The following is a 14276-nucleotide window of genomic DNA, read 5'->3' as shown; positions in this document are numbered from 1 at the left end:
TAACCAGTTGTGCCAAACCACCTGTTGAAGAGGCTTTCCTTGCTCTATTTAGAATTTCTTGTTCCTTTATAAAAAAAAAAAAAGTTAGGTGATTGTATGTCTGGGGAACATTCTCTGAGTACGCAAGCCTATTCCACTGATCTGAGCATCTCTATTTATTCCAATACCATGCTGTTTTGATAACTATTGCTTGTAGAGAGGTGGGTCAGGATGTACACACACTGATTCCTGCTGGTTTCTGCCAGGAGTCAGAAGGGTGCAGAAGCCATCTTGGGTCACGCTGTTTTCAGCTGCCTGAGACTGGATTTCATCAGCGTTCCTGCCAGTGATCCTGCCTGTTTCAGAGGTGAGTTGGGATGAAAACACACTGATTCCTGCTAGTTTCTGCTGGAAGTAAGAAGGGCGCAGAATCCATCTTGGCCCATGCGGTTTCCAACTGCCTGAGACTGGATTTTATCAGCATTCCTGCTGGTGATCCTGCCTGCTTCAGAGGTGGGTCGGGACATACACACAATGATTCCTGCTGGTTTCTGCTGGGTGTCAGAAGGGCACAGAAGACATCTTGGCCATGGTGTTTCCAGCCACCTGAGACTGGATTTCATCAGGGTTCCTGCCTTTGATCCTCCCTGTTACTGAGAGTTCTTGGCTGATTCTGTCCTCCTGCTGTGCCGTGGATGATCTTGAGGACTTGAAGAAAACTCTTTGCTTTGCTTGTCTGTCTTTCCTGAATACTTGAAGCTCTCCTCAGAGGCCTAGGAAGTGCATCCCCCCAAAAAACTGTCATCTAGAGACCGCAGAAAAGCGTGGCCGCTCCGCTTCGAGGTCTCGTACTCTTTCTAACAAATGAAACCCACCACAACACACAGAAAAAAAATCACACTACAAGTGTGACAATGAAGAAACCTCGCAGCAAACACCATGCACAGAGAATGAAGATGATAGAGCGGATGATCCAAAAAATTCCAACCATATGATTAACCTCTCAGATAAGGAATTTAGAATAGAAATATGGAAGATGTTCGTAGAACTCAAAAAAAAAAAAAGGCATAGATATCTAAACAGAACACAAAGACAGAAATCAGGAAACTCCAAACTGAAATAACAGATCTGAAAAACACAGTTACTCAACTGAAAACCTCAGTGGATAGCCTTGCCAGCAGGGTAACAGCATCTGAGGACAGAATCAGCGTGCTGGAAGATGAGATGCAAAAAACTCAACACAACAGAAGAAATTGGTAAAGAACATTAAGACAAATGACCGGGCAATAGAAAAAGTACTTAAGGAATGCAAACAGATGAAAATAGAAATCTATGATAAACTCAACAGAAACAACATAAGAATAATTGGAGTCCCAGAGGCCCAGGTAGGAGATCCCCAGGAAGAATCAACTGTCAAAGACATCATCAAAGAGATACTCCCAGAGTTAAAGACTACATGCAATCAAATCCTGCATGCCCTAAAGGGTAACAGTTAAAAGAAACCGGAAGAAAAACACCCCAAGACACATCCTCATTACGATGACAAATCCCACAGATAGAGATAGAATACTGAAAGCAGCAAGATCAAAAAGGGAAATTACATTCAAAGGAGTATTCCTAAGACTTACAGCAGACATGTCACAAGAAACTCTCAAGGCCAGAAGAAAGTGGTGGGATATTGTGACAAGATTAAATGAAATGGATGCCTCACTGAGAATACTGCACCCAACCCGAATCATGTTCAGATTTGAAGGAAGGATACATAGCTTCATGGATAAACAACAGCTCAGAAACTTCACAGATGAAAAACCCAGCCTTAAAGAAAAAACTGAAAGGTCTACTTTAAGACAAGAGAGACCAACAAACTCAGCAAACTTATTTACAAAGATGACATTAAACCCTATGACAATCATATCCCTCAATGTCAATGGACTAAATTCACCAATTAAAAGACACAGAGTGGCAAAATGGGTCAAAAAGATGAATCCAACCTTCTGCTGCCTACAAGAAACACATCTGAATAGTCAGATCAAATATAGACTCAAAATCAAAGGCTGGAGAAAAATTATCCAATCAAGGCTGTCCGCTCTCACCACTCCTCTTCAACATAGGCAAGAAAAAGATATCAAGGGCATCCAGATAGGAAGGGAAGAAGTCAAGCTCTCACTGTTTGCAGATGACATGATACTCTACTTAGAGAACCCTAAAGACTCTATCAAAAAGCTTATAGAAACAATAGATGCATATAGCAGGATGGAAGGCTACAAAATTAACACACAGAAATCAATGGCCTTTTCATACACCAATAATGATATGGAAGAGATGGACGTTAAGAAGGCAATCACATTCACATTAGGGCTACACAAACTCAAATATCTTGGAGTCAACTTGACCAAAGACATGAAGGACCTATACAAAGAAAACTATATAGCCCTGCTCCAAGAAATAAGAGAGGACACACAGAAATAAAAACACATACCCTGCTCATGGATTGGCAGGATTAACATCATTAAAATGGCAATACTCCCCAAAGCATTATACAGATTTAATGTGATTCCTCTAAAGACGCCAATGTCATTCTTCAAAGAACTGGATCAAACACTTATGAAGTTCGTCTAGAACAATAAACACCCTCGAATAGCTAAAACACTCCTAAGGAAAAGGAGTATGGGAGGCATACTTTCCCCAATTTTAAATTGTACTACAGAGCAACAGTTATCAAAACAGCATGGTATTGGAATAAAGACAGACCCTCAGGTCAGTGGAATAGGATTGAGTTCTCAGAGAAACACCCAATTTTTCACAAAGGAACAAGAAATCCTAAGTGGAGCAGGGAAAACCTCTTCAACAAGTGGTGCTGACTGAACTGGTTAGCCACTTGCAAAAAAGTGAACAGAGATCCCCAGTTAACATCATGAACAAAGGTAAAATCCAAATGGATTAAAGACCTTGATTTTAGACCTGATATCATATGGTATATAGAACAACACATAAGTAAAACACTCCATGACATTGAGACTAAAGGCATCTTTAAGGTGGAAACTGCACTTTCCAAACAAGTGGAAGCAGAGATCAACAGGTGGGAATACATTAATCTGAGAAGCTTCTGCACCTCAAAAGAAATAGTGCCCAGGATACAAGAGCCACCCACTGAGTGGGAGAAACTATTCACCCAATACCCATCAGATAAAGGGCTAATATCCAAAATATACAGGGCACTGACAGAACTTTACAAGAAAAAATTCATCTAATCCCATCCAAAAATGGGGAGAAGTAATGAACAGACACTTTGATAAAAAAGAAACACAAATGGCCAAAAGGCACATGAAAAAATGCTCATTGTCACTAATCATCAGGAAGATGCAAATCAAAACAATGATGAGATACCATCTCACACCACAGAGATTGACACACATCACAAAGAACGAGAACAATCAGTGCTGGAGGGGATGTGGAGAGAAAGGAACTCTTATCCTCTGCTGGTGGGAATGCTGTCTAGTCCAACCTCTATGGAAAGCAATATGGAGATTCTTCCAAAAACTGGAAATTGAGCTCCCATTCGACCCAGCTATTCCATTCCTAGGGATATACCCTTGGAACACAAGATTACAATACAAAAACCCCTTACTCACACCTATATTTATTGTAGCACTATTCACAATAGCCAGGCTCTGGAAACAACCAAGATGCCATTCAACAGACGAATGCCTAAAGAAACTGTGGTACATATACACAATGGAATATTATGCAGCCGTCAGGAGAGATAAAGTCATGAAATTTTCCTATACATGGATGTACATGGAATCTATCATGCTGAGTGAAATAAGTCAGAGGGAGAGAGAGAGACACCAGAATAGTCTCACTCATCTATGGGATTTAAGAAAAATAAAAGTCATTTTTGCAACAATCCTCAGAGACATTGAGAGGCGGGCTGGAACTTCCAGCTCACTTCATGAAGCTCACCACAAAGAGTGGTGAGTGCAGTTATAGAAATAACTACACTGAGAACTACCATACCTATGTGAATGAATGAGGGAATTGTAAAGCCTGTCTAGAGTAGAGGTGGTGGTGTGGTGGGATGGAGGGAGATTTGGGACATTGGTGGTGGGAATGTTGCACTGGTGAAGGGGGGTGTTCTTTACATGACTGAAACCTAATCACAATCATATTTGTAATTAAGATGTTTAAATAAAGATATTATAAATAAAAATATTGCTTGTAATACAGTTTAAAGTTGGGGAAAGTAATGCCTCCCAATATTTTTTTTTCCCAAGGAATGATTTAGCTATTCGAGGATGTTTATTGTTCCAAATAAATTTCAGAAGTGTTTGATCCACTTCTTTGAAGAATGTCTTGGGCATCTTTAGAGGAATTTCATTAAATTTGTACAATTCTTTGGGGAATATTGACATTTTAATGATGTTAATCCTGTGAACCCATGAACAGGTATGTGTTTCCGTTTCCCTGTGTTCTCTCTCATTTCTTGAAGCAGTGTTTTATAGTTTTCTTTTTTATAGATCCTTCACGTCTTTAGTCAAGTTGACTTCAAGATATTTGAGTTTGTGTGGCACAAATGTGAATGGGGTTGTTTTCTTAATGTCCATTTCTTCCCTATCATTTTTGATGTATGAACATGAGAGAAGCTTGTAGACAGCTTGGAAATAAGAGTTTCTCCTCACGTAATATACCCCACTACAGAGTAGTCATTTTTAACATGTAAAGTTTTCTAAGATATCAAACACTCTACTAGATTTGAAAGGGGGAAGAAGTCCTATATGTTGACACCCTATTCTTATAGTACTATGTTTACTTTCAGTATCGAAATAGTACGCAATTAAATTAGGGTGTAAATAAAGTACACAATCATCAACAATAATTTTCTTTTTTTTTAAACTTCATTGATTGATTGATTGATTGATTGATTGGGTCACAGCCTGATGTGTTCACGGGTCACTCTTGGCTCTGCACTCAGAAATCACCCATGGCAGGCTGGAGGACATACGTGATGCCTGAAATTGAACCAGATCCCTTCCCTGGGTAGGCAGCATGCAAGGTCAATGCCTTACCACTGTCCTATCTCTCTGGCCCCAACAATAATTATCTTTGTGATATCTTACAATTTTGCTGGTAGAAGGCACCTTGTTTTTGAGATTCCACCAGCAATGACAACTTTGAACCAAGCATCTCCCTGAAAACTAAAGCAGTACTAAAAGAAATCTAAAGGGAAGCAGCACCCACAGTCAAAATAAATTATAAAGCTGAAAATAATCAAAACAGACACTATTGCTTGTATTTGCATTAAATCAGAGAATCAGAAAAATAGGATATAATTAAAAGCATGAAAATAAGTTCTCATATAAATTGACTGGTCACTTATAACTAAGATTCCAAGAGGAAAAAATAATTTCTTCAACAAACAGTACTGTGAAAATGTAATAACCACATGCAAAATAGTGAAACTGGACAATTACCCTCACACCAGACACAAATATTAGTTCATAATGGATTTAAGATTTATAAAGTAAACCTAAATTTATGAATAACTATTGTTAGTATCTTTAGTGATTTAATTACAATGGCAAAGCAAACACATGTACACAAACACACACACACACACACAAATAGAATTTAAAACAAACTGCAAAAAATTTCTAAAGAATCTGTCTTGGAACAAAAATAAGGCCATCTACTACATGTATGAAAATATTTTCATATCATTTATCTGTATAAAAGTAATATCAATAATATATTAAAATTTAAAAATAAACAACATAAACCATACCATTGAAAGCAAACCTTTACACTCTGGTAACAGCAGAGATTACCAAGAGGACACAGAGAAGTAGTTCAGAAATGTTCTTTGAACTCAGGTGGAAGTATAAATGGATTTTGGTAGTATTTTTAGCTTGGTAACATTGTACCAAAAAAAGGTTATAAATATTTATGCTTTGTGATTAGTAGAGTATTAAAAATAAGTGAAAAGAGTTGAACAGATATTTCTTCAAAACAGAAAGATAACTAACAGGTATATACCAACAATTGTTCATGGTTACTGTTTATCACTTAGCTGTTTATCAAAATAACCATCGTGGTTCATATCAAAAGGGTTGTAGCAAATAGATACTGGCAGGTGTGTGAACAAACGAACACTGTTGGTGAGAATCTCAAATGGTCAAGATTCACGGACAATCGTATTTGAGACTTCAAATAAAATAAATGTAGACAGTATATATTACAATATTAATTTAAAAATATAGATAGGCAGCTATATTCACTCCAGCACTGTTTATAATGGGACATCTGAAAAGCCCCAAGTCCCCAAGGGTAATGTTGTATAAAGATGTGGTATTTATACACATTTGAAATACCCACTCAACAACTCTGCTATAAATAAAGATAAAATATTATTTTTTGCTGCTATGTTGACACAAAGAGAGGGTATCTTGTTAAGTAAAATAAGTCAGAAGAAAAAGACTCAGATCAGAGTAGCTTTGTTTATGCAATATTAAGACAGCAAGCAAGTTAATAGGCAATGTACAGTGAAAATAGACTCTAAGACTCTGATCACATAACTAAAGTTTACCTAGAGTGTGGGGAATAGTTTTGCAGGATTGTATTAGAGAGATATTGGCATTTTGGTGGCGAGTATAGTTTGATAGTATTGTATTCCTATAATAATATAAATATTATTTCATACTCTTGTAAATCTGTTTTCTCAACATGTTTTCTTAAAAAATTAACTTTTTTAAGCTTAAAAAAAGCACTTCTTTATGCTATAAAATTTGCCTTCTCTATCACACAAGTCAAAGTAGAAAAGTGTATAAGTGGTCTGTGTGTTGCTATCTTTTTAAAAATGAGAAGCTGAATAAATCAAAACAGTCACTTATATTCTTCACTTGCACAGGTCAAAATCCAACAATGTGTCCACAATCTGCTGTGAGCCGTGTTGCAAGTAATTTGTTACTATTAATAATTCAAAGGTTGCAAATCATTTACTTTGGTTGTAAGTTCCAGAGAAGGCAAGTTTAGCCTAAAATGTCATTCTCAGCTAAGCCACAGTCTGATAATGCTTCTCAGAGTGGAAGAGGAGGGCAGGCTTTTAACCAGAATGCCAGTGAGTGACTGTCACCTGCTGTTTGTTTTCAGAGGTAAAAAGGTTAAAACTATTTCATTAGACCTGAGAACAGACCGCAAAATATCCTGGAATAATTGAAAGGAAGCTGCCAACTGAAAGTTAAACTAGAAAATCAATGCAAGACTGATATGATCAGCGACATATAGAATCATTCAGAAGAATAAAAAAGTATGTGTATCTGTGCCCAAAAATAGATGTGTTCTTCAGGCCAAAGCCAGGAAACCAATGACTCAATTATTTTGTCCGTCAATGAAATTCCCAGGAGAGTCCTTTCTGTGTCCTATTTTGTTTTATATATTTTATCCCAAAGTTGAATATCAAAACTTTTGATATTTATATTTTAGTGAATAATTGATAAAATGATGTTTGTTCTTTTGGACAAGTAAATTGTATTTATACTTTGATATATTCCAGATCCTATGCTATGTACAAGAAATATTCAAGAATTTTGAAAATGTAGTAACAACTAAATCCATATACTCTTTGTACCATCATGAATTATATAATTTGTAAATAAACCGTCAAATTTGGTGTCTAAGCCATTGTAGTTTAGCGTGTAATAAACTTCATAGTCAAAAGAAAAAATATAACGTTGAGGGACATGATGGGTGAGAGAATATTATTTTGAATAGGTAATATGTATTATAAAATTCTGCATGTTTAAATTTTATAACATCTAAAAGATAAATCAAGTGATGGTAAAGTGAAAACGTTTTAAACATTCCATGGCCCTGTCCTTACTTTATTCCATTTTCTCTCACCAGAAAATTACCAGATGATTACAAATCTTATAATTATCCTTTATATATTTAAACTAGGCTGTAAATGCCTAGACGTAGACTTTAAAAAAAATGGAATCTCATTACATATTTTCTGTTTCTTACCTGGATTTATCATTAGATAATTTATTGGTAGTATCACTGTACTACAAAATATTTGTCATTTTTTCTTAATGGCTACAAAATATATATTTGTATTCCTTTATTTTCTAAATCCCATACTTCATAAATGATATATTTCTTTCAATTACATAAATTTCTATACACATGATCTCTTTTCATTTCAAATATTCGATTTTACCCTCTTTTAACAAGCCTTACTCCCATTTTGCTGAAATTTTGCTCCTGAAACTATTTTTTTATCAGTTTTCTGTCTGGAAAATATTGTCCATATGCCACTAGCAAAGAAACAACTGTCCTTTCTCCTCCACTTATTCAAGTATATATTTTCCCCAAGATACATACATTGGCTCTTTATTAAGTTTTTCATTTTGTGTTATCACAGTCTACAAATAATTACTTAAGAAATATATACCTAGACCATTAGCTTCTACAAATAATTACTTAAGAAATATATACCTAGACCATTAGCTATCTAAGATATTTATAGACATGTATATATCTATCTAGATATGTGTGGTTATATCTTGGTATAAAATGAAATAACACAGAATAAATGACTTTGATCCAGAGATGTTACTAGAAACGCTAAGCTCCTCAGATGCTAGTGAATTGAGTCATTTTCCCTTTGGGATTAGCCTACTAATGTACTTTCACTGTTTCATTTTCCTCAGAATTGTCTTGCAGCTATTTTCCAGTGGCATCTGCTTTTTGTTTTCTTTGAAATTTACAGATAATAGTATCTGTATATAAACCAATTCATTATCACTATGAGTAATACTAACTAGTTTTGGCTATTATTCTATGAAATACTGAAAAAGCTATAAGACTTTATACATTGACTTTGTGACATAGAAAAACTAGGTCTTAGATTGAGTAAAATAGTTTAATTGAAGTTTTTAATGTTTAATTTATTTGATAAATATTTGATAAATTGATTTGATAAATATTTCCAAGTGAATTCCTTTCCTTTCACTTTAAAACAACTTACCTTAAACTCTATGCCTTTTCCTGGTTTCCTGGGTCAGAAGTATCAGTGTATTTTAACTATAACCTCTGTGCAGGATTTCACAAGATGATAGTCCATGCATATTCAGAGCTGAGTAACTAATGAAGGCTCAGAATCCTTTTCAAAGCTATATGATGGGCAAAATTTGATTTCCTTGTTGATGGAGAACTCATGACAATATATTTCTTTTAGGCCAAGAGGATATGCGTGTACCAGATCTCAGAGGTCAAACCCCTCCTTTAAATTGCATAGAAACCTTCATTTTCCAATTTTAAAGTCCCCTTTACCTTAGCCATATTATATAATAATAATAATTAATAATTACACCAAGCAACCAAGTGTATAGAGCACATTTACATATCCATCCCATCCAGCACTGAACATAGGGAGGGTTATATTAGACATGTATAGATAGAAGAAGAAATGAAATGGTGAACTTGAGGTAATCAAAACTTTACCTAATTTTGCTGTCCCTTAAGTAAAATACTGCTAAAGTATTCTAAGACAAATTTATTTGGTTAATTGGAGAGTTTAATTATCAGGCTTGCTTTTGTAGGGCCCCAGAAAAAACTTCATGGTCTTCTGAGTATCACTAAATATAGCTCTTGTGACTGCCAGCACTATTGGGTCTGAGCAGCTCCAGATAATCAAGTATAACAACGGGCTGTCAGTTTCTGTTAATATAGTATTTCCAGCAGCACTCCAAGGAGAGAGAAAGAAAGAAAGAAAGAAAGAAAGAAAGAAAGAAAGAAAGAAAGAAAGAAAGAAAGAAAGAAAGAAAGAAAGAAAGAAAGAAAGAAAGAAAGAAAGAGAAAGAAAGAAAAGAAGAAAGAAAAGAAAGAAAGAAAGAAAGAAAGAAAGAAAAAAGAAAGAAAGAAAGAAGAAAGAAGAAAAGAAAGAAAGAAGAAAGAAAGAAAGAAAGAAAGAAAGAAAGAAAGAAGAAGAAAGAGAAGAGAAGAGAAGAAAGAAGAAAGAAGAAAGAAAGAAAGAAAGAAAGAAAGAAAGAAAGAAAAAGAAAAGAAAGAAAAAAGAAAGAAAGAAAGAAAGAAACAAAGAAAGAAAGAAAGAAACAGAGAAAGAAAGAAAGAAAGAAAGAAAAAGAAAGAAAGAAAGAAAGAAAGAAAGAAAGAAAGAAGAAGAAAGAAAGAAAGAAAGAAAGAAAGAAAGAAGAGAAGAAAAGAAAGAAAGAAGAAGAAAGAAAGAAAGAAAGAAAGAAAGAAAGAGAAAGAAAGAAAGAAAGAAGAGAAGAAAGAGAGAAGAAAGAAAGAAGAAAGAAAAGAAAGAAAGAAAGAGAAGAAAGAAAAAGAAAAAGAAAGAAAAGAAGAAAGAAAAAGAAAGAAAGAAAGAAAGAAAAAGAAAGAAAGAAAGAAAGAAAGAAAGAGAGAGAAAGAAAGAAAGAAAAGAAAGAAAGAAAAGAAAGAAAGAAAAGAAAAGAAAGAAAGAAAGAAAGAAGAAAGAAAGAAAGAAAGAAAGAAGAAAGAAAGAAAGAAAGAAAGAAAAAGAAAGAAGAAAGAAAGAAAGAAAGAAAGAAAGAAAGAAAGAAAGAAAGAAAGAAAGAAAAAAAAAAAGAAAGAAAGAAAGAAAGAAAAGAAAGAAAGAAAGAAAGAAAGAAAGAAAAAGAAAGAAAGAAAGAAAGAAAGAAAGAAAAAAGAAAGAAAGAAAAAGAAAGAAAGAAAAAGAAAGAAAGAAAGAAAGAAAGAAAGAAAGAAAGAAAGGAAGAAAGAAAGAAAGAAAGAAGGATGAGAAGACTATAGATATATTCCAGTGAAAAATAACTTTTTATTAGTTATATTAAAATTCATATGTATGTGTACAGTAAATATGTACTCAAGTGTTTTACTTAGATTTTTCTATGCATTATGCATTCAGCCAGATTTTGACAAATCACTAGTCATTACCTTCCCAGATTTTGCATGACTTTTGGACTTAATTCTTAATCAAATGTCCACTCATTCATCAAAATTAAAAGGAGAATTTCAATAATATTGTTCCTGAATTTTTACCAAAACTTTAATTACATATTAATATTTTTCAAGGTATCTTGTTAGTCGTTGAGTACTGGGAATATTGGTGTCGGGTGCATTCACCCTACAATGAACTGTGACTCTTTAATTCTAATTAACTAAATTATTCCTGAGAAAAGAATTAGCAAACATGAAACTGTAAAGAACATTTCCAAGGAAAGATGATTAAATTCACCAGATAAAACTTAGGTTTTTCTGTGTAAAACATGTATTGACAAAATACCAATAAAATAAGAAGTATGTAAATAATAGTTACACTCAAGAAGAAAAAAGAGAAAAAAGAATTCCCCCTGATTTCCTTGATCACAGTAGTGATGACGATTCATTATAGTGCAAGGCGATGTCATTTGTTTATTGTCATACCATGGATCGTATGCACCATGACTGCTGAGATCATACTGGCATGTGTGGTGGGAGAGACTGAACTAGCAGTCTGTTCCCTGCAGTCCGGGTACTTTACTGCTGAGACATCACTGGACCCTACAGAATTTGCAAATCATATGGAATTCCTAATTGTTTTTGTTGATGAATCAAGTTAGTCTCTGCTAAATATTGTGTCAAATAAAAAACTTGAGCAAACATATGCCAATAAATTTGTTAATATTAAAAATGTTTCATTCTTTGACTTTATAATTTCAGATATAAAAATATTTCAGGAATAGTGAAATTTCAAGAATATTTTATCAATATTATGTTTTAGTTTAGTGACTTATAAAAGTAAATGCTATGGAAATTAAGTAAGTATATAGAAAATTACTTCTAAGCAAACAGCATTCTTAGAAAAAAATAAACAATTTTTTATTTGTATTCAGGGATATGTAGAGTTTTAATGAAGTCACTAATACATTTTTTATCTTAATGAAGGATTTATTATGAAGCATATATAAGTTATTTCTGGAATAAGAGAAGTCTTTTTGATTTTATTTTGCAGGAAAAAAAACTTGGCTTTTAATATTATTATTAACGATATTACCTCAACCAATTACTTTGGATGGTAATTGTTTGGTTCTTTGAATATCTTCAAAGTAGTTCACTTAATAGTCTGATATGCTTTAAGTCTTCATCTTATCCCTAAAGATCCTGCCTAAAAATACAAATGAGCAGAATGACCTTCTCAACTCCCATAAAATTTGTAAGGCATACTATTATTGTTTAAGATTATATTGATAAATAATGTCCAATATTTTAGTTTTAAAAACAGTACGTATAACATTATAAAGATGCCAAATATACCTTGAGCTACTTCCCTTTAAGTTCATATTATGTTTCTAAATAATCCTCCACAGTGGACAAGCCATATCTGGAGAGCATTTGAGTGAGTAAAGATGAAACTCATGGGTGGGCCTTGCAATTGTTATGGCATTTGGGAGAGGGATCTTTATTTTATTTTATTTTATTTTATTTTATTTTATTTTATTTTATTTTATTTTGTTTTGAGAGAGATGCCATAAAATAAATGCCATTTTAAATGTAGAAAGAGGGAATGTTTTATTTTTTATGAAGCTGAATTCCTTTCTAATTCTAAGTCTTTTACTATAACTGCTGTAGCATGTGTTTTAGATTAAATTGTATGCATGTGTTCCCCATAAAATTAGCCATCATGACCCATTGTTCCACAGTCCTTCCTTTCATCACATTTTAGAAGCCTGTGTTCCATATTAGCAAATAACCCTTAGGGGAAATTATGCATTTTCCATACACCAGCTTTGTTACATATTTGATAACACTTACTGTATATTTAAGGATATGGGTCAATATATACAATTTTTAAAATAATAAAACAAGTGGCCAATTGTTTCCTTATGGTAAACTAGGAAGTCAAAAGGAATATATCTAGCATCAATATCAAAACAGAATTAACAGCTCCACTTTTAACCCATATGTTCATGCATGTGTAACTCCATCAATATGTTAACTAGGGTGAAGGCATGCTGCCAAGTTTAGAACCCACTCAAATTCCTTGGATTCTGAGTTTAAAATAAAATTAGAAACTTTTCAGGTCCAGGGTCTTTTTAATGCTGTTTAATGCTGTAAAAATGTGACTCCCTGGGTGAATAAAAGAAAACACACACATATACACACAGTTTTTGACACCAACTTGTTTCACTCCAAACAATATAAGTGTGAATGAATCAGTAACATATGGATTTTGTTTTCTTATTTTAAATCACAGATTTAAAAAAAAAACTTTTAAATGGAAAATTTGTGGTAAGAACATGCATTGAATTTGGTCAACTCTAAATCATTTGAAAAATATTTGTGAAGCATTTTCTCTCAATGAACATGTAGCAGAATTTTCAGCCCATCATATGACTGTAACTTCATTCTCTACTCTAAACTTCTCCTAAAATCCTCACAGCAATATATAAGAGAAAAAAAACTACTAAATTCTCTTCTCTTTCTCTTTACTTTTGCTTTTGCTTCTTTTTGTGTGTCTCAAAAACTTTATGTATCATTACTATTGCACTGGCACAGATGTTTTCTTGATTAAATTGTGTTTCCAACTATTCGAAATGTAAAGTTCTAGGGAATACAACGAGTATATATTCACAATAAAAAGGAATTGCATTTGTTAGTAACCTAGAATGGACATTTATAGATGAAAAGAGTTGCTTTCTTTCTGCAGTTCATTATTCATTAATCAAAGTTAACTACTGCTAAGGCATTTTCTTAGGAAGACCTTTGAGAAACTATAGTGGGAAATAAAATTATAAGGAAATGATAAAACACTGCAATGTCTCAAATCCCTATTGTATGTGTAAGAAATAATATTTTTTGCCCTTGTACTTTCTTATTTGAAATGGGTTCTTTTTCAATGCCTAGATTTAGTCTTCTCTTTAAAAAAATTTCAAGTTAGAGTCAGTCTTACAAGGAAGTTCACTTGAATGCATAAATTATTACTGAAAAAAGAATTATATTATACACATGAGCTTATGATTGCAATTCTGATCAATTTCCCAGTATTCTGCATGCTCATTTCCCCTCATTTTGCATGTTTTGTGAACTTGATCAGGCACTTTGCCAATTGCATATTGGAACATCTTACTATCTTACCTACTCATTTCACACAGTCTAGAGGTCTGAGCCAGGTTTGGACTATCATCCAGATTTCATTACTCAATGAGATTGTTATTTTACTGTATAAGAACAACATTCTAATTTTTATAACTAATTGCCTTAGTGCTTTTAATTATACCCTATTGTGGAAGATTACCTATATATTTGATTCT

This window comes from Suncus etruscus, chromosome 15, assembly GCF_024139225.1.
Source record: "Suncus etruscus isolate mSunEtr1 chromosome 15, mSunEtr1.pri.cur, whole genome shotgun sequence".
NCBI lineage: Eukaryota > Metazoa > Chordata > Mammalia > Eulipotyphla > Soricidae > Suncus > Suncus etruscus.
The sequence above is the reverse complement of the archived record's forward strand: the minus strand, read 5'-3'. Positions refer to the sequence as shown.